This window comes from Schistocerca cancellata, chromosome 3 (genome assembly GCF_023864275.1).
Source record: "Schistocerca cancellata isolate TAMUIC-IGC-003103 chromosome 3, iqSchCanc2.1, whole genome shotgun sequence".
In the NCBI taxonomy this organism is placed as follows: domain Eukaryota; kingdom Metazoa; phylum Arthropoda; class Insecta; order Orthoptera; family Acrididae; genus Schistocerca; species Schistocerca cancellata.
In genome coordinates this window covers 27408660-27435294 of record NC_064628.1, presented here as the reverse complement: position 1 = coordinate 27435294, position 26635 = coordinate 27408660, and positions in this window count along the sequence as shown.

The following is a 26635-nucleotide window of genomic DNA, read 5'->3' as shown; positions in this document are numbered from 1 at the left end:
TGGCCTTGTGCTTTTTTGTGGTCATAGGATAACATAAGCTCGACCCGCCAGGGTAGCTGTGAGGGGTTAACACGCTGCTTCATGGACTCGGGTAGGCCGCGCCGCCCCCGGATCGAATCCGCCTGGCGGATTAACGACGAGGGCCGGTGTGCCGGCCAGCCTGGATGTGGTTTTTAGTCGGTTTTCCACATCCCGCTATGTGAATTCTGAGCTGGTCACGATGTTTCGCCTCTGTTACGCGGCTCGCAGACATCTGAACACATTCGCACTATTCCATGGATTACACTAGACACAGACAGTTGGGGTAGAGTAGTTCCTACCCAGGGGTACGGAATGGCGGCAGGAAGGGCATCTGGCCATCCCTTCAAAATTAACATGCGACATCCGATTAACCAGCAGACCTCGCAAGTCTTAATATGCTGGGAACTGGACACGTTTAAAGCCGAAAGCTAAATTGGAAGAAATAGGATTCATGGTTTAAAAAACTCGCTAGTCTGTGCCACTTCTCATAAAAATATCTGCTTCTATGACACAAAGTCAGAAGAAGTAACTTGAAGCTTCAGTGGGTGAAAGATTGCGAGAGACGTGATAGTCCATGACGCTCTCGATCATAGACATGTTTCGCCTAGCTTTCAGAAGGAGTTTTCCAAAGAGCGAATGAAAGACTGGTGTTTTAGAACTGCAGTTAGTCTCGCTTCACAGTCTTCATTGGATTCTTGAGAGCATATTGTCATTAGTCTTTTAGTCGTTGTATTCAGAAAGACTCAATCGTTTTCTAGATATTTTTATTTCTAAATAATAACGAAATCAAAATGTAATAACCAGGCACCCAACTCACAAAGTAAACGTTATTATTCGTTTCTACTAGCAAACAATGTAAATACGAGGGCTGTCCAGGAAGTAAGTTACGATTGATCGCGAAATGAAAATCACAGTGAAATTCAGAAATGTTTCATTTGTAACACTTAGCTACACCTATCAGCTAGTTCTCTACGTAGTCACCGTTCTGACTCAGACATTCGTCGTAGCGTTGTACCAACTTTCCAATACCCTCATCATAGTAGGCAGCCGCCAGTGCTTTCCGCCAATTCTCTACGCTGGCCTAAAGCTCGTTGTCTGTGCCAAAATGTTGTCTTCATAGCCAGCGGTTCGTTTGAGCAGAGATGAAACTCAGTGGGAGACAATTACGGGCTGTATTGTGGGTAACCAAACATTTCCAATTCAAACGATGCAGGAACATCTTCATTGCCCCTGCAGAATGAGGCTGAGAATTGTCTTGAAGAAGAAACCGCACGACAGTTATGTAATGTTGGTTGCATATCTTCAGGGGAAATTCTCACAAGGCCCTCGTACTTGGCGGGAGACACTATTTTCTATAACATCTTTACGCGCTCACTAAGAGCTCAGGAATGAAAAGAGCGACATAATTCTACCTAGAGTCATACTAGAGACACTGCCCAACACATCTTTGCAAAGCTTTATCGGATTTTCATAGTCGTTTCCATTTCACGACCGATCGTACCTTACTTTCTAGACAACTCTCGTAAAACATATCATAAGAAGCAAAGCATTGTCGTTAACCTATTAATACACGAAGTGACATCAGTAAACTCATATATCCTAGCCAAGTAAAGTGAACGTTAGCTTATATTCGTAAAGATGAGAATGTGGCACTTTATTCTGTCACTGGCGTATACTTCCGCCGGCCGCGGTGGTCTAGCGGTTCTAGGCGCTCAGTCCGGAACCGCGCGACTGCTACGGTCGCAGGTTCGAATCCTGCCTCGGGCATGGATGTGTGTGATGTCCTTAGGTTAGTTACCTTTAAGTAGTTCTAAGTTCTAGGGGACTGATGACCACAGATGTTAAGTCCCATAGTGCTCAGAGCCAGCCGTATACTTCCAAAATTACTTCTGTCTCTGTCCCAGGAAAGAAGTCAAATTTATCGAAAGAAATAAGGCAATGTTGTTAAGTTTTTAATACACAAAACAAAATCAGTAAATTCGTAGGTTGTAGCCAAGTAAATACGTTATTAGTTTCTATTCATAAAGATATCATTACAGCCCTTCTTTCTGTCACTGACGTAAACTTCTGAAAATACATTTGTGACCGAGTTAAGAAAAGCTAACATCGTCATCTGTTGGTTGTATGGTGTACTACGAAACTAAAAGAGCCATCGATTGATTCTTTGTTGTACTACACCGTGACGATTAAGCATCCGAACTACTAACTAGAGCAGACGATTTTATATAAAAATTTTAAATTCCGATATCTTTTTCTTTCGTTATCTGATTTGGATGAAATGTTACCTCGGGTTTCAATCGAGCTTAAATGATAATTAATTGAAACCCTCAGCTGCTGACAGGTGTTGTTGATATACCTCGATGGGGAGAGCTGAAAATGTGTGCCCCGACCGGGACTCGAACGCGGGAACTCCTGCTTACATGGCAGACGCTCTATCCCCATCAATGTATATCAACAACACCTGTCAGCAGCTGAGGGTTTCAATTAATTATCATTTATTCTAGAGAAGCTGCACGGTCATCAGTGGTATCTGTTCTTTCGAGAACAGTTACTATCAACATATATATACACTCGAGCTACCTGTGGAAACCCCACGAAAATTCATCCAATCTGGAGATTAGCCTGTTCAAACACACAGACAGACAGATGACAGTTTTAAAGATTTATTACTAGTATGGGAACTGAAGTCTTTTTGCGAACGCTCTTTGTTGAGCCGTAATTAACATTCTGAAGCGGTATATTACAACATAAATAAAGTGCGATGATTAAATAATTAGTGATGGGGAGACTTTAAACTAACTGGGCAAATGCAAATTATGTAAGAACACAAAATGCAATACTGGAGTGAAATTGCGTCTGTTGATTTGATAAATAAGGAATCGTTTTCCTTAAATAATTTTTCTTTTCAGCTGTGAGGCGACTGCTTTACTCCAGAGGTTTTAGTTCCAGAGTACATAGGTCTTCTTGTCTCCTTCCCTTCCTTGTAATGTTGAATATTGTCCATAGAACAGAGAAAGATGTTTTCACTTTTAGAGGTGCAGGATTGTCCTTCGTGACTTTGAACCAAGAAACCTGGGATAGATTCAGTTTTGTTGTGATCACATAGCTATCCGCAGCTATGTATAAGTTCTTGCAATAGTTCTCCTCCATATTTACAACACTAAAATAAATTTATGGGCTACTACATGTTCTTAATATTTCTAGATCATGGGGCACAAATTTCTTTACTGACACCTTTCCTCTTTTCAGTCACAGCAAAGTCACGGTAGCAAGGAAGAAATGACCACTAACAAGAAACGTGTGACTGATTTCATCAAAGCGACCTTTTGCAACGAAATGCAAAAGCGCAACAAACGTCGTCTCCTTTTTTTTTCAATTATCAGTGCAAATTGCCAGCTTTCTCTTATTGGAGGGAAGAAGAGAAATAACTTCTATCATTGGGGAAACAGTTTCGTTGCCACCACGCCCACTGACACTCTCTTTCCAAGGACACATGTATGCATCTCCAGTGTTACCAACATGAAAACACAGACTGAAGCAGGACAATTGGTGGGGGTAGTACACCTCATAGTGTACCACTACTAGGCGTCTGTGACGAATTGTTGTTGTTGTTGTTGTGGTCTGCAGTCTTGACACTGGGGACGTATTAAACTGAGAATGCGGTAATTTTCACATCTGTCAACACCTGCTTTCTTTGGGATTGGAATTATTATATTCTTCGTGAAGTCTGAGGGTATTTCGCCTATCTCATACATTTTGCTCACCAGATGGTAGAGTTTTGTTAGGACTGGCTCTCTCAAGGTAGTCAGTAGTTCTAATGGAATGTTGTTTCGACTTAAGTCTTTCAGTGCTCTGTCAAACTCTTCACGCAGTATCGTATCTCCCATTTCATCTTCATCTACATCCTCTTCCATTTCCATAATATAGTCCTCAAGAACATCGCCCTTGTATAGACCCTCTATATACTCCTTCCGCCTTTCTGCTTTCTCTTCTTTGCTTAGAACTGGGTTTCCAGTTTCCATTTGAACTCTTGATATTCATGCAAGTGGTTCCCTTTTCTACAAAGGTCTCTTTAATTTTCCTGTAGGCAGTATATATCTTATCCCTAGTGATATACGCCTCTACATCCTTACATTTGTCCTCTAGCCATGCCTGCTTAGCCATTTTGCACTTTCTGTCGATTTCATTTTTGAGACGTTTGTATTCCTTTTTGCCCGCTTCATTTACTGCATTTTTATATTTTCTCCTTTCATCAATTAAATTCAATATTTCTTCTGTCAATGAAGGATTTCTACTAGCCCTCGTATTTTTACCTACTTGATCCTCTGCTGCCTTCAGTACTTCATCCCTCAAAGCTACCCATTCTTATTCTATTGTATTTCTTTCCCCATTCTTGTCAATTGTTCCTTTATGCTCTCCCTGAAACTCTGTACAACCTCCGGTTCTTTTAGTTTATCCAGGTCCCATCTCCTTAAATTCTCACCTTTTTGCAGTTTCTTCAGTTTTAATCTACAGTTCATAACCAATAGATTGTGGTCCGAGTCCACCTCTGCCCCTGGAAATGTCTTACAGTTTAAAACTTGGTTCCTAAATCTCTGTCTTACCATTACATAATCTATCTGAAACCTGTCAGTATGTTATCGTTATGTAAAGCAGGCAGTGCCTTCTCTGCTTTCCTCTGATGAAGCTCAAAAACTGCTTTGTGTTGAGGCTCACACTTACTTTTGGCATGCTCTAAGTCTCAAGTACTGTAAGTATCCGATCTGGCCGGTCAAATCTGAAATTAGGAAAATTCTTCTTCAATGTATGAGCGTAGTAACTGTAGGTCACTTTCATATCTGAATATCTTACAATAAAAGCATTAAGTAGCCTTCACATCTTCAAACCTGGGCTTAAGACGACCTGGACGTGAAAGTGACTGAAAAATCGAAAAACAATTTTTGCCGCCATCCGAAAGACCAATTTCTCCCATTTCCAAAAATGTATGGTTTATTAACTTTTAAATTATTATTGTAGTCTTAAACGCTCGTTGAACAAACGTCTGCACACTGACCACGCCCCCTAACCGTTCACTGTCGCTGCTTGACACGCGAAAGCCTAGTCAGGGAAACAATAAAGCCAATACACAGAGTCCTTTCAAATAAAAAATTACTTAGCAAATGTCTACATGGCCGTACACAAAACCCTAATGAGAGTTTCAACAGCTGTGTGTGGCAACGAGTGCCAAAAACAGTGTTTGTTGAATGGACAGTACTCATAATCGGTGTGATGGATGCTGTCATCTGTTTCATTAATGGTGTAATCAGCAGGACAAAAGTAGTGGACAAATTAGGCATCCAGGCTCTGACTGCTATAGATCGTCAGCGACTAGTTGAAGCTGAAAGGGCTGTGCAAGCCACCACAACAGAGTTCAGAGTAAGGAATAGGCTCCTGAAGAAATCTATAAAGGATAAAGAAGCAGCTGGTCAGCAACATTATGGTACTGGAATGTTCTGAAAGAGACATACGGTGAGTCAAAAACACTGTGAACATTCTTTTTTCATTTTCTCGAAACTACATTTTCAGAACATTACGTACATATAACTTCACAATGGTTTTATCCATGTTCACCAAATTTCTCTCAAGTGAAGTATGGGATAGTATCTTTCTTTATGCCTAATACATTGCAGAAATTATGTATGTTTGTACATAATTTTAGCGGTATTTTTTGGACAAAATAGTAATGTGGTATAATATGGGTTTTTCTATTTCCTCATATACACTCCTGGAAATTGAAATAAGAACACCGTGAATTCATTGTCCCAGGAAGGGGAAACTTTATTGACACATTCCTGGGGTCAGATAACTCACATGATCACACTGACAGAACCACAGGCACATAGACACAGGCAACAGAGCATGCACAATGTCGGCACTAGTACAGTGTATATCTACCTTTCGCAGCAATGCAGGCCGCTATTCTCCCATGGAGACGATCGTAGAGATGCTGGATGTAGTCCTGTGGAACGGCTTGCCATGCCATTTCCACCTGGCGCCTCAGTTGGACCAGCGTTCGTGCTGGACGTGCAGACCGCGTGAGACGACGCTTCATCCAGTCCCAAACATGCTCAATGGGGGACAGATCCGGAGATCTTGCTGGCCAGGGTAGTTGACTTACACCTTCTAGAGCACGTTGGGTGGCATGGGATACATGCGGACGTGCATTGTCCTGTTGGAACAGCAAGTTCCCTTGCCGGTCTAGGAATGGTAGAACGATGGGTTCGATGACGGTTTGGATGTACCGTGCACTATTCAGTGTCCCCTCGACGATCACCAGTGGTGTACGGCCAGTGTAGGAGATCGCTCCCCACACCATGATGCCGGGTGTTGGCCTTGTGTGCCTCGGTCGTATGCAGTCCTGATTGTGGCGCTCACCTGCACGGCGCCAAACACGCATACGACCATCATTGGCACCAAGGCAGAAGCGACTCTCATCGCTGAAGACGACACGTCTCCATTCGTCCCTCCATTCACGCCTGTCGCGACAGCACTGGAGGCGGGCTGCACGATGTTGGGGCGTGAGCGGAAGACGGCCTAACGGTGTGCGGGACCGTAGCCCAGCTTCATGGAGACGATTGCGAATGGTCCTCGCCGATACCCCAGGAGCAACAGTGTCCCTAATTTGCTGGGAAGTGGCGGTGCGGTCCCCTACGGCACTGCGTAGGATCCTACGGTCTTGGCGTGCATCCGTGCGTCGCTGTGGTCCGGTCCCAGGTCGACGGGCACGTGCACCTTCCGCCGACCACTGGCGACAACATCGATGTACTGTGGAGACCTCACGCCCCACGTGTTGAGCAATTCGGCGGTACGTCCACCCGGCCTCCCGCATGCCCACTATACGCCCTCGCTCCAAGTCCGTCAACTGCACATACGGTTCACGTCCACGCTGTCGCGGCATGCTACCAGTGTTAAAGACTGCGATGGAGCTCCGTATGCCACGGCAAACTGGCTGACACTGACGGCGGCGGTGCACAAATGCTGCGCAGCTAGCGCCATTCGACGGCCAACACCGCGGTTCCTGGTGTGTCCGCTGTGCCGTGCGTGTGATCATTGCTTGTACAGCCCTCTCGCAGTGTCCGGAGCAAGTATGGTGGGTCTGACACACCGGTGTCAATGTGTCCTTTTTTCCATTTCCAGGAGTGTATATTCCAAACTACAAAACGACAGGCATAATGTATTCCTATGAATGTTGACAGCAGTCTGCCACAGTTTGAATGCTATTAAACTGATGATGGACCAGAAAATGGTACCAGAATGGGAACGTGTATTATAAAAACATCTATTATTCGAAATACTGTAGTTCTTAAACTATAACAGATAATTCAATAAATTTCCCTTTACAGCTCGAGTTAATGTCATTCATTGTTGGTAACCACAACTTCCTCCGCATTGTAGATCAAGAGTAGTCAGCCCGTTCACGTCCAGGTCCCCTTAATGATCGATTGTTAACTAGTTCGCGTTCATTACAATGAATTTTTCTATGGGAAAGGATTTGATGTTTTCACATATTTGTTTTCTCTCTTGTTCTGAATACTTTCCTGGTGCGTCCTGTGTTTTCCCATATTATCAGCATAAAAGGATTCTCCTTTCTTTTTTTTCTCTTTCAAAACCTGGACACGTTTGTCAGACGGTGCAAATATATACGAAAACGCAAACTGCTGTTTGTCGGCGGCTTTCTGCAGGATCGTGATATTTTCCATACCGTCTCCTCTTTACAATGCCAAGTTCCATATGACGCAGCAGAAATGTTCCCTGTTGCTCTAACATGCATTTGTAGGAATCCAAAAATTGCTGTAGTTCGTGTTCAGCAGACAATGTATGGCATTCTCCTTTACAATTACACATTACCTGAGAAAGAATTGTACTGCTACTACTAGCAGTTAAGTATTATTATTATTATTATTATTATTATTGTTATTATTATCTAATTGCAAGATTGAAAATACAGATGTAGGTTATGTTAGGAGTAAAAGTAAAACTTTCTTTTCTTTATTGCGATTTCATTCTCCTGTCCCATATGGGCAGGGGAGGGCTGTCAGCGGCACAATCCGCCGCTCTTCAGCCGAGTGACATGATAACTTAAAATAAAAATAAAATGTTACATATAAAGGCGATAAAAAGAGGAACATAAAAACAGAGTAAGGGGGGATAATGGAGGTAAAATAAATTGACATGTAGACTTTCATGGGGGGACAATTGAAAAAGTCGACATAAAGTTAAAAAAACACACTGTTGGTGATTGGTAGAGCACAAAAGGGCACTGAAGTCACACACACAGTTTAAAAGTTGGCAACATTATTAAAAACACTCCAGAACAAGATACTTTAAAACCGCTTGAAGAGATGAAGCACACACGATGAAGAATAAAACTGCCAGGAGGGACCTGCTGAGGGAGAAGCCTGAGAGGATGGGAAAGGAGGGGAGAGCAAGGTGCAGCAGGGGAGGTGGTGGCAGGATGAAAAGAATAGGTGTGTCAGCAGGTGCACTAAGAGGCTGGAGACAGGTGGGGTGGGAGATGAAGCAGGAAGACAAAGCACGAGGGAGTACAGAGACACTGAAGGGGAACAGAGGAGATTGAGGTAATGTAGGAGGGGTAAAGCTGCTCAGGAGAAGGGAGGAGGAGGAGAGGGAGCCCTGAGGAGGAGGCAGTAGGAAGGTGGGGCTAGAATTGGTAGGAGTAGACGTCAGGGCGAAGCTCATCATCTGAGATGGTGGAAGATGGGTTGGGAAAGAAGGTGGAGGGTCTGGAGCTGGAGACATTGGCACATGTTTCTATCTGTAGTTTTATAGGAGTGTCCATTATTTCTTAGTCTCTTTCTTTCCTTGAAAACACTTTTTTCTCTTTTTTAGAATGTTAACAATACAACTTTTGCGCTACACACGGTGAACATGCTACTATCAGCTGGTGAGGACAGGCAGCACTTGGACTTTTATTAACTAAACGTCCCATTGAAGATACAGTTTCTGCCTTCTTCAAGGACATTAAAAACTACAAGAAACGAACTCTGACTGACGCCTGAACAACAGGGAACTGACATGTGTCGAGACTAGAAAATAGTGCATTGATAATCGCTAGTCACTAGCCGAAATCTGGATTTGCCAAATAAAACCTTCAAAAACAAGGGCGACTGATTGCTGCGCTCTATAATTTATAAATAATACCACAGTCGCTGAGTGCACCAACTTTGGTCAAAACAGACTCCTAAAGAAGCCTTCGCCGCTGCCATGGAATCATGGCGTCAGCGTTGTGAAAAATGTGTACGTCTGCAGGGCGATTACGTCGAGAAGTTACGCCAGTTTCATCGATTTCGCGAGAGTAGTTAATTAGAAAAAAAAATCGGAGGCGTTAGAACTTGAATGCACCTCGTATAAACATTCCGCACGGCACATAGACCTCTATTAATCATCCAAATCACATTTTCTTTCTTCGGAAATCAGATCCTTTCTAATTTAGAGTATTCCTTTATTACTTACTGAACAGTTAGTTTCGTAAGTTCAGTGTTTCACAATACTACGTCTCTTTTCGTAACACCATTTATTTTCATACGCAGTATCAACTCTGAAAAGAACCTTTTGCTTTATCAGACTGCAAAATGAATATTTTTAGACTGCAGAGCGATAATGAAGATCACTTGCACTATCTAGCTGATTATGGCCGGTTTTAACAGTGAATTACTGTCGGGGCGTACGCGAGAGTCGTGTGTAATTCTGCTCTGCTAATGGCCGTGGCGGACCAGTATAACGCATTAAACAGCTGCCGCTGGCTATTAACCTCCTTGCAAAATCAGGTTTGATTAACGGAGGACGAAACATTTCCCAATTCTTTTACCAACAGACATCTATTTTCCCTTGGTTCTGGAAACACATTTATTGATACGCGTCACTGGCAAATATTCATTTGGCATATTCCGCATCCACATTTGCTAGCGGCAATAATGTTGGGCGGATACACAGACAGCAGCTGCATTATGCAATGAACAGGACAACTTACCAGTTGATCTTCGATCGTTCTCAAAAGGTATTAGTGAAAACTACTGTGTACTTTAAACTTGATGAGTGCCACAGTACTAAAGACAGTCTTGTTTGGAGCACACATAATGTCTTCACTGTCACTGGCATGTTTGAAATGAATAATTTTTCATTCGACTGTTATACACTGTTTCTGTTAAAACTGTGTAATATTTATGCGCTTCTCCGCGTAGGTCACGGGTAGAATTCAGTAATACACTCCTGGAAATTGAAATAAGAACACCGTGAATTCATTGTCCCAGGAAGGGGAAACTTTATTGACACATTCCTGGGGTCAGATACATCACATGATCACACTGACAGAACCACAGGCACATAGACACAGGCAACAGAGCATGCACAATGTCGGCACTAGTACAGTGTATAGCCACCTTTCGCAGCAATGCAGGCTGCTATTCTCCCATGGAGACGATCGTAGAGATGCTGTATGTAGTCCTGTGGAACGGCTTGCCATGCCATTTCCACCTGGCGCCTCAGTTGGACCAGCGTTCCTGCTGGACGTGCAGACCGCGTGAGACGACGCTTCATCCAGTCCCAAACATGCTCAATGGGGGACAGATCCGGAGACCTTGCTGGCCAGGGTAGTTGACTTACACCTTCTAGAGCACGTTGGGTGGCACGGGATACATGCGGACGTGCATTGTCCTGTTGGAACAGCAAGTTGCCTTGCCGGTCTAGGAATGGTAGAACGATGGGTTCGATGACGGTTTGGATGTACCGTGCACTATTCAGTGTCCCCTCGACGATCACCAGTGGTGTACGGCCAGTGTAGGAGATCGCTCCCCACACCATGATGCCGGGTGTTGGCCCTGTGTGCCTCGGTCGTATGCAGTCCTGATTGTGGCGCTCACCTGCACGGCGCCAAACACGCATACGACCATCATTGGCACCAAGGCAGAAGCGACTCTCATCGCTGAAGACGACACGTCTCCATTCGTCCCTCCATTCACGCCTGTCGCGACACCACTGGAGGCGGGCTGCACGATGTTGGGGCGTGAGCGGAAGACGGCCTAACGGTGTGCGGGACCGTAGCCCAGCTTCATGGAGACGGTTGCGAATGGTCCTCGCCGATACCCCAGGAGCAACAGTGTCCCTAATTTGCTGGGAAGTGGCGGCGCGGTCCCCTACGGCACTGCGTAGGATCCTACGGTCTTGGCGTGCATCCGTGCGTCGCTGCGGTCCGGTCCCAGGTCGACGGGCACGTGCACCTTCCGCCGACCACTGGCGACAACATCGATGTACTGTGGAGACCTCACGCCCCACGTGTTGAGCAATTCGGCGGTACGTCCACCCGGCCTCCCGCATGCCCACTATATGCCCTCGCTCAAAGTCCGTCAACTGCACATACGGTTCACGTCCACGCTGTCGCGGCATGCTACCAGTGTTAAAGACTGCGATGGAGCTCCGTATGCCACGGCAAACTGGCTGACACTGACGGCGGCGGTGCACAAATGCTGCGCAGCTAGCGCCTTTCGACGGCCAACACCGCGGTTCCTGGTGTGTCCGCTGTGCCGTGCGTGTGATCATTGCTTGTACAGCCCTCTAGCAGTGTCCGGAGCAAGTATGGTGGGTCTGACACACCGGTGTCAATGTGTTCTTTTTTCCATTTCCAGGAGTGTATTTCATAATAACATCATAATGAGTATTTCCTAGTACAGATTTTGGAACCTTAGATTATATGCAAAATAATATATCTTTCTATATTCCCATTCCAGTTGTCTTGTTGTACCTTGATCAGGAGGCAATGAAGTCGAAGATCACTTCTGGACCATCGTTAGTGTTGATTAAACGGAGTACCAGATCACAGGCACCATTGTAGTATTGACAGAAAGTAGTCATCTGATCGTTATTGTAACACATAAAATGCGTGATACGGAGATGAGCAAACAATTAAAGGTACCTAGATAAAAATAAGCAAACGGCCTTGCCGCAGTGGTAACACCCGTTCCCGTCAGATCACCGAAGTTAAGCGCTGTCGGGCTGGGCTAGCCCTTGGATGGGTGACCACCAGGTCTGCCGACCGCTGTTTGCAAGTGGGGCGCACTGAGGCCTTGTGAGCCAAACTCAGGAGCTACTTGATTGAGGAGTAGCAGAACCGGTCTCGGAATTTGACCTACGGCTGGGAGAGCTGTGTGCTGACCACATGCCCCTCCGTATCCGCATCCGAAGACACCCGAGGGCGAGGATGACATGGCGGCCGGTCGGTACCGTTGGGATAAAAATAATATTTGGTGCAGTGTAAAATTAGTTAATTCATATTTTGAATTTGTGTCCACAGTTAACGGTACCAGCGACTGCCTTGATATTGAAATGCTATAATACTGAGTCTCCTTGCGAAAGGGAATAGATCAGAAGAATACCTCTCGTACAGAGAATTAATGTCTGAGGCAGATACCTCAGGTTAAGTTTGAGAAAGTGCTCACCGACCGGTTTAGTATCCGTGGGGGATTTATTCTGCTACCCATGTTATTCAATTTTTGTGCTCAGAGAGTATTTTTCAGGAAACATTTGGAGAAGCAGAAGAAGGCATATAGGTTAACGGAGTCTTCATCATCTTGACTATGCCGATGATACAGTATTTATTGCTGATAATTTACGAGGGTAAGTCAATTGTTATCCGCAATTTAGTTATATTTTTCTTTATTTTGGTGGTACTGTCGATTTACGTTGCTGACGCATGTTTTGTTTATTTGTTGTTACATCTTTGCTATTTTCAAGCTGCTAGGTTAGCTTCGTTATCGCTGCCGTGCTGTTAATCACGGCTGCTCCGCTGTCTATTTGCACCAAAGAAGAGCAACGTTCAGTGACCCGCTTTTCGAGCAGTAAGTCCACGAACCCACGCGAATTGCAAATGGTTGCGAAAACACACTTGACCTCTTAGCCACAAACAATCCAGAGCTGATAGGGAGCATCATGACTGATACAGGGATTAGTGATCACAAGGTCGTTGTAGCTACGCTCAATACCGTTTCTTCCAAATCCACTTGAAACAAACGCAAAATAATTTTATTTAAAAAAGCGGATAAAGTGTCACTAGAAGCCTTTCTAAGAGACTATCTCCATTCCTTCCGAACTGACTATGCAAATGTAGACGAGATGTGGCTCAAATTCAAATATATAGTAGCAACAGCAATTGAGAGATTCATACCTCATAAACTGGTAAGAGATGGAACTGATCCCCCGTGGTACACAACACAGGTCCGAACTCTGTTGGAGAGGCAACGGAAAAAGGATGCGAAGTTCAGAAGAACGCGAAATCCCGAAGATTGGCTAAAATTTACAGACGCGCGAAATTTGGCACGGACTTCAATGCGAAATGCCTTTAATAGGTTCCACAACGAAACATTGTCTCGGAATTTTGTAGAAAATCCGAAGAAATTCTAGTCGTACGTAAAGTACACAAGCGGTAAGACGCAGTCCATACCTTCGCTGCGCAGTGCCGATGGTACTGTTACCGACGAGTGTGCCGCTAAAGCGGAGTTATTGAAAGCAGTTTTCCGAAATTCCTTCACCAGGGAAGACGAATGAAATATTCCAGAATTTGAAACACGAACAGCTGGTAGGTACGGGCAAGTCTTCAGGTCCAGATTGTATACCGATTAGGTTCCTTTCAGATTACGCTGATACAATAGCTCCCTACTTAGCAATCATATACAACCGCTCGCTCACCGATAGATCTGTACCTACAGATTGGAAAATTGCGCACGTCGCACCAGTGTTTAAGAATGGTAGTAGGAGTAATCCATCGAACTACAGACCTATATCATTGACGTCGGTTCGCAGTAGGGTTTTGGAGCATATACTGTATTCAAACATTATGAATCACCTCGAAGAGAACGATCTATTGATACGTAATCAGCATGGTTTCAGAAAACATCGTTCTTGTGCAACGCAGCTAGCTCTTTATTCGCACGAAGTAATGGCCGCTATCGACAGGGGATCTCAAGTTGATTCCGTACTTCTAGATTTCCGTAAAGCTTTTGACACCGTTCCTCACAAGCGACTTCTAATTAAGCTTCGGGCCTATGGGATATCGTCTCAGTTGTGCGACTGGATTCGTGATTTCCTGTCAGGAAGGTCGCAGTTTGTAGTAGTAGACGGCAAATCATCGAGTAAAACTGAAGTGATATCAGGTGTTCCCCAGGGAAGCGTCCTGGGACCTCTGCTGTTCCTGATCTATATAAATGACCTGGGTGACAATCTGAGCAGTTCTCTTAGGTTGTTCGCAGATGATGCTGTAATTTACCATCTAGTAAGGTCATCCGAAGACCAGTATCAGTTGCAAAGCGATTTAGAAAAGATTGCTGTATGGTGTGGCAGGTGGCAGTTGACGCTAAATAACGAAAAGTGTGAGGTGATCCACATGAGTTCCAAAAGAAAGCCGTTGGAAATCGATTACTCGATAAATAGTACAATTCTCAAGGCTGTCAATTCAACTAAGTACCTGGGTGTTAAAATTACGAACAACTTCAGTTGGAAAGACCACATACATAATATTGTGGGGAAGGTGAGCCAAAGGTTGCGTTTCATTGGCAGGACACTTAGAAGATGCAACAAGTCTACTAAAGAGACAGCTTACACTACACTCGTTCGCCCTCTGTTAGTATATTGCTGAGCGGTGTGGGATCCTTACCAGGTGGGATTGACGAAAGACATCGAAAGGGTGCAAAAAAGGGCAGCTCGTTTTGTATTATCACGTAATAGGGGAGAGAGTGTGGCAGATATGATACTCGAGCTGGGATGGAAATCATTAAAGCAAAGACGTTTTTCGCCGCGGCGAGATCTATTTACGAAGTTTCAGTCACCAACTTTCTCTTCCGAATGCGAAAATATTTTGTTGAGCCCAACCTACATAGGTAGGAATGATCATCAAAATAAAATAAGAGAAATCAGAGCTCGAACAGAAAGGTTTAGATGTTCGTTTTTCCCGCGCGCTGTTCGGGAGTGGAATGGTAGAGCGATAGTATGATTGTGGTTCGATGAAACGTCTGCCAAGCACTTAAATGTGAATTGCAGAGTAGACATCTAGATGTAGATTTAGATGTAGATGGGAAGGCGTATCGGGCGCCGAAATTCATCGAAGACTTTCGGTACAGTACGGAGACATTGTTTTGCCACAACAGAGTGTCTACGATTGGACTGAAAAATTCCAAAGTAGTCGCACATGTGTTACGCACGATGAAAGAGCCGGACACCGTTTACCGCCACAAATGAAGAAACCATTGAGCGTTCACGTGAAATGATTCGCTTGGACAGACGATTAACTATTGACGAAATGGCACATCGTCTGAAAATTAGTCATGGTTCTCCCTACGAAATCACCCACAACATACTTGAGTTTCATAAAGGTTGTGCAAGATGGATCCCAAAAGAACTCACACAGTTGCATAAACAAACGCGCTTGGGCATCTGCTAAAAACTTTTGGATGACTATGGTAACTAAGGGGACAACTTCTTACACAGGATCGTTACTGGTGGCGAAACACGGATCCACCATTACGAGCCGGAGAGTAAACGGTAAAGTATGGAATGGAAACATCCAAAGTGCATGAAGAAGTTCAAGACCCAACCGTCCGCAGGAAAACTGATGCTTGCGGTTTTTTGGGATGCAGAAGGTCCAGTACAGGAACATTATGGAGAAAGGGGCACAACAAGAAACAATGTACGTTACAGTGAGACGCTTACTGCCAGGCTAAAGCCCGCAATTCGAAGCAAACGCCGAGGATTGCTGTCAAAAGTATTGTGTTGTTGCACGAAATTGGCCGTCCGCATACTGCTGGCCACACTGCTGAAACGCTCCAGAAACTCAAATTTGAAGTACTGGATCATCCTCCATATAGTCCAGATCTTGCCCTTTCTGACTATCACTTGTTTGGCCCACTCAGACACAAAGGGGCCGTCGATTTGCCTGGGAAGAAGCAGTGAAAGAAGAGGTGCATTCCTCGCTCGCAGCTCAACCGAGACCCTTCCTTTATGAGGGCATCAGGAAGCTTGTATAACGATGGACCAAGTGCGTTGAAACGCAAGGAGACTATGTCGGAAAATGATGTTATTTCCAGAATGAGATTTTCACTCTGCAGCGGAGTGTGCGCTGATATGAAACTTCCTGGCAGATTAAAACTGTGTGCCCGACCGAGACTCGAGTCTCGTTCGGGCACACAGTTTTAATCTGCCAGGAAGTTTCAATGATGTTATTGTAAGTTTCCTATTTGATTACAGTAAAATTTTATAACTACTTTGCGGATAATTATCGACTTACGCTCGTAGATGATCTTCAAAAACTCTTCGGCTTAGTAGGTGATTGCAGCAGCAAACTGTGTCGGAATGTTAACTCCAACAAGGTGAATTTTATGACTGTCACACGACAGTACGATGGCTTTACAAATGCAACTTTACGAGTGTTTCTTTAATAAAAAATGTAGATAAGTTCAGTAACTTGAAACGTTGCTCCGAGAAGTTTGGGGAACAGACATGGAGACGATGTCGCACACAGAACGCCCGTAACGCCTTCACAAAATTATAAAAAAGAAGGTCATCGCAAGTACAGACCTGGACCTAAACCTTAGAATTAGATTTGTAAGATGCTATTTCTACACAGTTCTGAAAGATTTACACTTAATACGACAACATGAAAGATGATGAGGCCTCTGAAATGCGATCTACCGCTAACAACGCAAGAATACGCGAACAACGAGAAATGTTAACAACGTTTAAAAAGAAGAAAAATTTCTTACCTAGGGTACATATTACTGGACACCAAATATATGCTTCCTCAGTTAATAACACAAGAGCAGACAAAGAGAAAAAGAAGAAAATGGCGAGGAAAAACATATTTTTCAGATAACACAAAGCAGTGGACAGCATTACCACGAGCAGAACAACTACAAGATACTGAGGATCGTACAATACAGATGCATCGTGACGTTGCTAACATTGATTAATCGATAAACAGAAAAAGAAGAAGACTCTCACTACGCGTTAAAGAAAATAACTTTTAAAGTAAGAAACGGTAAGGAAATAAAGTAATAACGAAGGAACGTTAACGTCTGTTCGTTTTTATTAGCATTTTGCAGCAGACTTTATCAAGGTATATGAGTAAAATACACGTGACTAGCCCCATGAAATAAGTCTCCTGTCCCGTGACCTCTGTGATACCTGGGTGAAGCTCTATGGTCTATGCTCACATAACGTTCCATATTGCCTGTAAATTACTGCCGCTTTCATTGTCCGCCGAACTGTAGTTAGGCAGAAAGTTTCCACAGGGACCTATGTGGTTAACGTTCACGTACTTATTTCTGGTGGTGACCCTACTGTCATTTACTGTAACTGCTCATAAAATTGCAATACTTTTACAGAAAACGGAAACATAACCAGAATAATTCCTTCAGTCAGATAAGATACCAATTTTTACAATTTTCTTGTGCTTGTGTTCCTGCGATCGATAATAGAAAATTTAGTCCTCTTCAAATATATTGCCTTGTTACTATCTCTGCTGTGTATATTCTGCAGGAAACTGGCGAGCATTTGCGAACATTATTACTTGGATACGTTGCCCATCACGTTGTATATACGCCTTGAAAGATGCCTGTTCGTTCCGCAGTTTCTTTTCTTCACACTACATCTGCTTTTAGCAGACCGCGTTTCTGCTTAACTCAACTTCGAATAGTCGATGTATGCTCTTGGAGCAACCTCTCTGGACGGTCACGGAGGTGATTTTGCATCTTTGGGTAGTCAGTATGTGTTTCTGGCGGATCCATTGTCAGGTGGTCCTACGACCCTGACATAATAGCCAAATCTACGCACTCCACTACCAGAAAAAATACCTTTCTGCAATTTTTTGTACAGATTTAGTAAACTGTGTATTTTTGAGATAGTTTTAATAAACACGAAGCCTTATTGAAAAATGTTACTTGAATCAATTATACAGCTGAAAACAAAAGTATCATCGAAGCAAATAGATTACAAACTGCACAAAGTTTCTAAAAAATTGGAAGTAAAACAAAATCTGATTTATGGTTTGTGGCAGCTACTGTACATAAAATTCTAATAAAGAACAGATTTTATTTGATCACATGAATTATTAACACTGCTTAAATCAATAATAGGAAATAAAAATGCACTATAATTAAGCGTTAAGGTCACATTTCTTTCTAAAAATGGTGTTTTTATTGCAAATTTTACTTTCCATTTTCTAGCTCTGAGCAAACTCATTAGTTACGTCACTGAAGTCAAATTCAGCAGCTGTGTCCCAATCTATCGACAAGATTGCTAAATCTGTCAATCTGCTTCGCCTTTAGGCGACTGTAAGTAGCTTTTTAACATCTTTAATTTGTTGAAACTGTGTTGACAAGATGGTGCATTCATTGGAATTGTCGTAAATATCTTTAAAACTTATTTATGTTGATAGACTGAAGTGGCGAGTGAAAATTTGTATCGAGACCAGGAATCGAACCCCTGTCTTCTGATTACTAGGAAGGTGCGTTAGACACTGAGCCACCCAGGCACAGCGGTTCACAGAACTGCACGGGTTACCGTTGCACAGCTCCTTCTTCGACCCAAATTCTCTCTGGCGCCCAGTCTACTTTCAGTTCTCCCTTACACATGGCCGGCCGGAGTGGCCGAGCAGTTCTAGGCGCTACAGTCAGGAACCGCGCGACCACTAGGGACCTCAGAAGTTAAGAACCATAGTGATCAGAGCCGTTTGAACCTTACACATGAACAGTAGGCTGGGGCGGCAGTGAGAATTTGGATCGAGGAGTGAGGCATGCCAAGATAATCCGTGCAGATGTGTGAACCGCTGCACCACGGTGGTTTAGTGGCTAATGCACCTGTCTGGTAATGAGAAGACCTCGATCAGATTCCGAGCTTTGGGACAAATTTTCACTCACCGCTTCAGTCTATATACATAAAATCATACCTGTATGAGACCAGTAAGGTCTCTGAAATTGTACATTTACGTACCCTTAAAACTGTATCGATATTTGGATAAGGATCTCACAACCAATATTTTGAAGAAGAAAAAGAAAGATACTTTGACAAAATCAAATTGTGAAACTCTTCATCAGCTCTTTCTATACCAAGTTGAAAGCGGCTTTTTCGTTCAATAGTTCAGCTGTATCAATATCTCTGTCGTATTTGGCACCAAAATCTGCTGCATATTTTTCAAAATAAAAGGTACAGAGCTTTCTGGTTTTAAATGTTCCTAACCGGAAATTAAAGTGAGATGGAATAGTGTGCTGTATGTGAGACATGTTTACCATTTTACTTATTGTGTCAAATGTATCGAAGCAGTCTTGCTTAATCTGTTTCACTCAAAGTCCTCAGTTGGCTGACGCAGCTGCTATAACTCCATTGTTTTGAGCTTGCTGTGTAGGCGGCATCTTGGAACCAAGCGCACTATTGGCAGATAAATCTATGTGACACCTGATCGGAGTCAGTCATTTCCATGGTGCCATTTGGACAAAGTTACAGAGTAACAACAACATGCGTTTACAGTCACGGGTCAAAGGAAATGTTTCATTTCACAGGCAGAAGACAGACACACGATGGGCAGGAAAAATCACCCACATCCCTGTGTTGCTTCTTAAATCTCTTGACCAGTTATTTGCTGTGGTGAAATTTAGATGAAGTAGTTGGCTTATTTTGGCCCTGCTTGTTCACGATTATTCCGTGGTCAGGTAAGCGACAATCTCGTTTCTCATGGTAAAATAACAACTCGCATGTTGATCAAACCTCGTTATATGGAAACTAATTACAGCGATGTACATTATCTTTTCAGTCCATCGTGCTATAGATTCATATTTATCATCCACTCCTGAATTGTGAAAGAGTTCTTGATGTGTTTAAAGTAGTACGCTGAGAACCTGTACTTTCGATCGTTCATTGTAGATTTGAGTTTTACACCTATTGCTTGGAGAACCCATCTTGTTGTGGTCTTCAGTCCTGACACTGGTTTGATGCAGCTCTCCATGCTACTCTATCCTGTGCAAGCTTCTTCATCTCCTAGTAACTACTGCGGAGAACCCATGTGGGCTTGTAAATCAGTTCCCTTCAATTGTTGACAGTATACGTGTTTATTAACGAACTTTTTTGTGAATTATTTCTGTTCAAATCAAGTCATTTTTGTCACTTATGCCTGAACGGTGCCACGTTGCATGGCCGCTGTAGTGTTGAAACGTGTGGATTCGATTCGCGATCCACGGATATTCTAACGTATCAGAAGCCATAAGATAAACTGCAGTTGCAAAACATTGGTAAAATTGTTATCTCTTGCATGCTATCAGGGTACAGACGCAGAAAATCAGGTCGACGAAAGCTATTTAAACGAGTGCTGCTCGCTGAATGTGCTGCTGAGTGATCTCGCATATCAGGTGAAAATGATGTTCATATACAGGGCTATTACAAATGATTGAAGCGATTTCATAAATTCACTGTAGCTCCATTCATTGACATATGGTCACGACACACTACAGATACGTAGAAAAACTCATAAAGTTTTGTTCGACTGCAGCCGCACTTCAGGATTCTGCCGCCAGAGCGCTCGAGAGCGCAGTGAGACAAAATGGCAACAGGAACCGAGAAAGCGTATGTCGTGCTTGAAATGCACTCACATCAGTCAGTCATAACAGTGCAACGACACTTCAGGACGAAGTTCAACAAAGATCCACCAACTGCTAACTCCATTCGGCGATGGTATGCGCAGTTTAAAGCTTCTGGATGCCTCTGTAAGGGGAAATCAATGGGTCGGCCTGCAGTGAGCGAAGAAACGGTTGAACGCGTGCGGGCAAGTTTCACGCATAATGATGTGAAAGATTCAGTGTTTAAACCTCCTCTACCAATGAACGTGCCAAAACTGCGAGCTCGTATCAACAATGCTTTCGAACTCATTGATGGGGACATGATGCGCCGAGTGTGGGAGGAACTTGATTATCGGCTTGATGTCTGCCGAATCACTAAAGGGGCACATATCGAACATTTGTGAATGGCTAAAAAAACTCTTTGAGTTTTTGTATGTGTGTGCAAAGCATTGTGAAAATATCTCAAATAATAAAGTTATTGTAGAGCTGTGAAATCGCTTCAATCATTTGTAATAACCCTGTATATGTGTCGAATCTGATGCGTCAGTCATACTATTGTGCTCAAAGTCAATGATCTCGAAAGAGAGGAAAATTCCCCGTTAGCACTACTGAAGGCTATCACCAGAACGCAAATACTTCTTCATTTCTTGACCATTTTGTTTATGAATCATCAGGCACTGATGAGCGTTCAAACAGTAACTATGTCAACCCCATTTCCAGTTGCTCTACATTCTGGAAAAATCTGTGCTTGCGTGCACATGTGTGTGTGTGTGTGTGTGTGTGTGTGTGTGTGCGTGTGTGGTTATTTGTGTTAAACTTTAGGAGTCAGATTACTATTCCAAATTAGTTTCTGTAGCGTAAGATTCATTATCATTGCTTAGCTTAAAGGTTCAGTGTTCATCTACCACTCCTTATGGGAGTAGCTCATTTCTTTTTATACCACATACGCCTTATAATTCCCATTGTGTAAACAGGCAAGGTGTAGTATTCAGAAATACAGATAATTTTCCTGAAAACTCTAATAGTTTAACCTGCGTCAAATTAACTGGAATATGTCTTTTAACAGATACACATGAAGATATACCGATACATTTATGTGTGGTGTCTGTTCTGTCTATGAGAGGGACAGCTCTTACAATTATTTCACTGAGGATGCAGGTTATGTCCGAAATCCTGTGGGAATCAGGGTGAGCTGCCAGCGGGAGGAGAATGGACAGGGACGATACATCCGTGCGAGATGGAAGCACCCCAAGACAGCCAAGACAGTCAACGCGGCCGCTCATATTAAGAAGGAAATCCTGGTTCTAGTGGTGGTACGTCACAAATTTTCGCCTGCCAACTTTGAATTTATTTCAAAGCTAGGACGCCGTTGACGTCGTTTGTTTCTCTTAGTTCATATCGTTCATCACGACACCATTCGGAGACTCACAGACACTCACACTACTCACTTTCGCGACGGATTTCGTCCTAATGTCAGTCGTTAGCTTTACCGAAAAATTGCTGTTACCATTCAGTGTAAGGCAATGTTCAAATAGTTTATACGAGTTGTACCCCCGCAAGCTGGCGCCGCCAGTGGAGTTCTATAACAACTTTCTTTTGCGTTTCTACAGGTAAAATTGAAATGCCTCGTGGCTAGGGCCCCCCCCCCCCACTTCGGTCATTTCCGTGTCGATGGGGATGAAAAGATGGTAAGGACAACACAAGACGCAGTCCCTAAGTGGAGAAAATCTCCGACTTAGTCGGGAATCGAACCCGGGCCGTTAGGTATGACATTCCGTCGCGCTGACCACTCAGTTACTAGGGACGGACTTTCTACAGGTGTTCTCCAAAGTGTAATATCCAAGGAGCATTTACTTTAGCATATTCTGGGTGGCTTGTTTAATATTTCAAAAATTTAATGAACTGCTGTAGAGGACTATTCTATTTTTAACTTGTTTCTCTCTGCGCATTAACTTGCGAATGTCTTTGTTAGAATGACGCTTCAGTTGGTATTTTACAGTTATGTCTTGTACAGTGCCATGCTAGCTTTGGTGACCTATGTCTACTGAGTTTCCTTTAGGAATGTGCTGTAATTTCATTGGAAGTATGTCAGTCGTTTCTAATTCATATCTGTTCACTTATTATCCGTAATTGTCCATATTTCTCCAAATTACTGTCTAATTTTTATTAAATTTCCGTTATTAATTGTACTGTGGAATACCAAATAGAGTATCATTATTAGCATACTGAGGTTTTTCACATGTAATATTTGACGAATTATGGTGGCGCCAGTCTTTGAGAACAGCTAACTACTAAACGTACAACTCCAGTGAAACAGCGAACCAGTATTTAAACACGCAGTCGACAGCTGAATGTCAAATAGCAACCCAGGTTGGGAGAATTCATATTCAATGTCCTGCAATGCAGTTTGTTTCGATAACACTTCATATATCTGGCTGCTTTACAGTTCAAAGTATAAAGAAGTTTTCGTCACTCTGAAGAACGTTTGTCACACCTTTGTCGGATTCCATGCTGTGTGTGAGTACGATTTGCCTGTTGTGTGTGTGTGTGTGTGTGTGTGTGTGTGTGTGTGTGTGTAAAAGAAACACGTGTTAACCTTCACGTCTCCGGCGTATGCCGAAGAAGAAAGGATAAGTACGATTTTTAATACAGAAAGTTCTCTCACATAAGTGACGACGCTGAAGACGGGGACAGCTTGAAACTTGCGCTGTTGGACGACATCAGGACGCAGGAGATGACGGAAATTACATCTGTAAACAGTCATCATTTATTCGCATCCTTTTAATTTATTTTTTAATTTCCGGGGATAAACAGCCCCGAAGCAGAGATCCCGGCAGGGGAGGAATGGGGATAGCTAGGGAAGAAGGAAGTCCTGTCTGGGAAATGCCGTAACATTAACGTCTATGCTCTGTAGCGTACAACGGTAAAAGTTGTCCTATATTCTCGTCAGATTTGCATCTGGATTACACTGAAAAGTTGCAAGTCGATGGAAGTTGCATGTCGATGGGTGCTGTTCGAGTAAAACGAAATAAGAGATAGGATTATGCTTTAACGAGTTGATTCAGTAATTATATATTCAACGAATATTATAACAATGTTTCACTCCTTTCATTATTGAAAAACAGTGTTGTTAACTAAGCTTTTAACTTATCAACCGAAACGAGCTAACGATAAGTAGATATTACAACAGCGCTATCTAAGTAGCTCAGCAGAAGGAAATATGTGTAACTCTGTGGATATATATCTACATTCATACTCCGCAAGCCACCTGGCGGTGTGTGGCGGAGGGTACTTTGAGTACCTCTATCAGTTCTCCCTTCTATTCCAGTCTCGTATTGTTCGTGGGAAGAAAGATTATCGGTATGCCTCTGTATGGGCTCTAATCTCTCTGATTTTATCCTCATGGTCTCTTCGCGAGATATACGTAGGAGGGAGCAACATACTGCTTGACTGCTCGGTGAAGGTATGTTCTCGAAACTTTAACAAAAGCCCGTACCGAGCTACTGAGCGTCTCTCCCGCAGAGTCTTCCACTGGAGTTTATCTGCCATCTCCGTAACGATTTCGCGATTGCTAAATGATCCTGTAACGAAGCGCGCTGCTCTCCGTTGGATCTTCTCTATCTCTTCTATCACCCCTATCTGGTACGGATCCCACACTGGTGAGCAGTATTCAAGCAGTGGACGAACAAGTGTACTGTAACCTACTTCCTTTGTTTAAGGACTACATTTCCTTAGGATTCTATAAGTGAATCTCAGTCTGGCATCAGCTTTACCGACGATTAATTTTATACGGTCATTAAATTTTAAATCACTCCTAATGCCTACTCCCAGATAATTTCTGGATTTAACTGCTTCCAGTTGCTGACCTGCTATATTGTAGCTACATGATAAAGGATCTCTCTTTCTATTTATTCGCAGCACATTACACTTGTCTACATTGAGATTCAATTGCCATTCCCTGCACCATGCGTCAATTCGCTGCAGATCCTCCTGCATTTCAGTACAATTTTCCATTATTACAACCTCTCGATATACCATAGCATCATCCGCAAAAAGCCTCAGTGAACTTCCGATGCTATCCACAAGGTCTTTTATATATACTGTGAAAAGCAACGGTCCTACGACACTCCACTGCGGTACACCTGAAATCACTCTTACTTCGGGAGACTTCTCTCCATTGAGAATGACATGCTGCGTTCTGTTATCTAGGAACTCTTTAATCCAATCACACAATTGGTCTGATAGTCCATATGCTCTTACTTTGTTCATTAAACGACTGTGGGGAACTGTATCGAACGCCTTGCGGAAATCAAGAAACACGGCATCTACCTGGGAACCCGTGTCTATGGCCCTCTGATTCTCGTGAACGAATAACGCGAGCTAGGTTTCACACGATCGTGTTATTTGAAACCCATGCTGATTCCTACAGAGTAGATTTCTAGTCTCCAGAAAAGCCATTATACTCGAACATAATACGTGTTCCAAAATTCTAAAACCGATCGACGTTAGAGATATAGGTCTATAGTTCTGCACATCTGTTCGACGTCCCTTCTTGAAAACGGGGATGGCCTGTGGTCTTTTCCAATCCTTTGGAACACTACGCTCTTCTAGAGACCTACGGTACACCGCTGCAAGAAGGGGGGCAAGTTCCTTCTCGTACTCTGTGTAAAATCGACCTGGCATCCCATCAGGTCCAGCGGCCTTTCCTCTTTTGAGCGATTTTTATTGTTTTTCTGTCCCTCTGTCATCTATTTCGATATCAATGTCTGACAAGAAATAAAGCACCCAGAAGGGGAGGAGGACAGAAAATCTAACGTCCACAGAGCAGAGAGTATGAGATGCAATTTCCGTGATTACAAAATCGAGTCAAATTTACAAAGAACTTCTCTGGATTATCCCCACTTAACAGTATGAAGTTGCACCTCCTCTGGTATCGATCCACGCCCTGATGCTTTTGGGGAGGTTGTCATAAAGCTGTTCTATCGTCTCGTGAGACAAGCTATCTCACAACTAGAGTGAGATTTTCACTCTGCAGCGGAGTGTGCGCTGATATGAAACTTCCTGGCAGATTAAAACTGTGTGCCCGACCGAGACTCGAACTCGGGACCTTTGCCTTTCGCGGGCAAGTGCTCTACCAAATGAGCTACCGAAGCACGACTCACGCCCGGTACTCACAGCTTTACTCCTGCCAGTACCTCGTCTCCTACCTTCCAAACTTTACAGAAGCTCTCCTGCGAACCTTGCAGAACTAGCACTCCTGAAAGAAAGGATACTGCGGAGACATGGCTTAGCCACAGCCTGGGGGATGTTTCCAGAATGAGTGCTAGTTCTGCAAGGTTCGCAGGAGAGCTTCTGTAAAGTTTGGAAGGTAGGAGACGAGGTACTGGCAGAAGTAAAGCTGTGAGTACCGGGCGTGAGTCGTGCTTCGGTAGCTGAGTTGGTAGAGCACTTGCCCGCGAAAGGCAAAGGTCCCGAGTTCGAGTCTCGGTCGGGTACACAGTTTTAATCTGCCAGGAAGTTTCATATCTCACAACTGTTGTAATTAATCCTTGCTACTGGTCCTACTGACTTTCTCTCAGGCACATGTATGGGGATCTTGCTGGTCGAATGTATAGTAGAGCAAGCAGAATTGTAAGACGAAGGAGCCTATTGTCCTAGTATTGCATGTTCACCAATAAGATAATCCCTTTCCCCTCCCCTGGGCGTCAGGTGAGGTTATTGACACATGATAGAGTCCATTGTTCTTGTATATTGAGGTCACTGACAAGATAAGCCCCCTATCCCCTAATTCTAAGAAAGGCACATGGCGAGGCCATCAAACCATAGGGGCAATATTGGGACAAAGGCCTATTGATTTTTGTGGGCTGAGGTCGCTAGACCTACAGGATCAAGTTGACCTCCCTCCCCCTCGTTTTTTACTATTCCAGTTGACCGAGTTTCGTCATTTATTTGTACTATGTAGTCTTGCT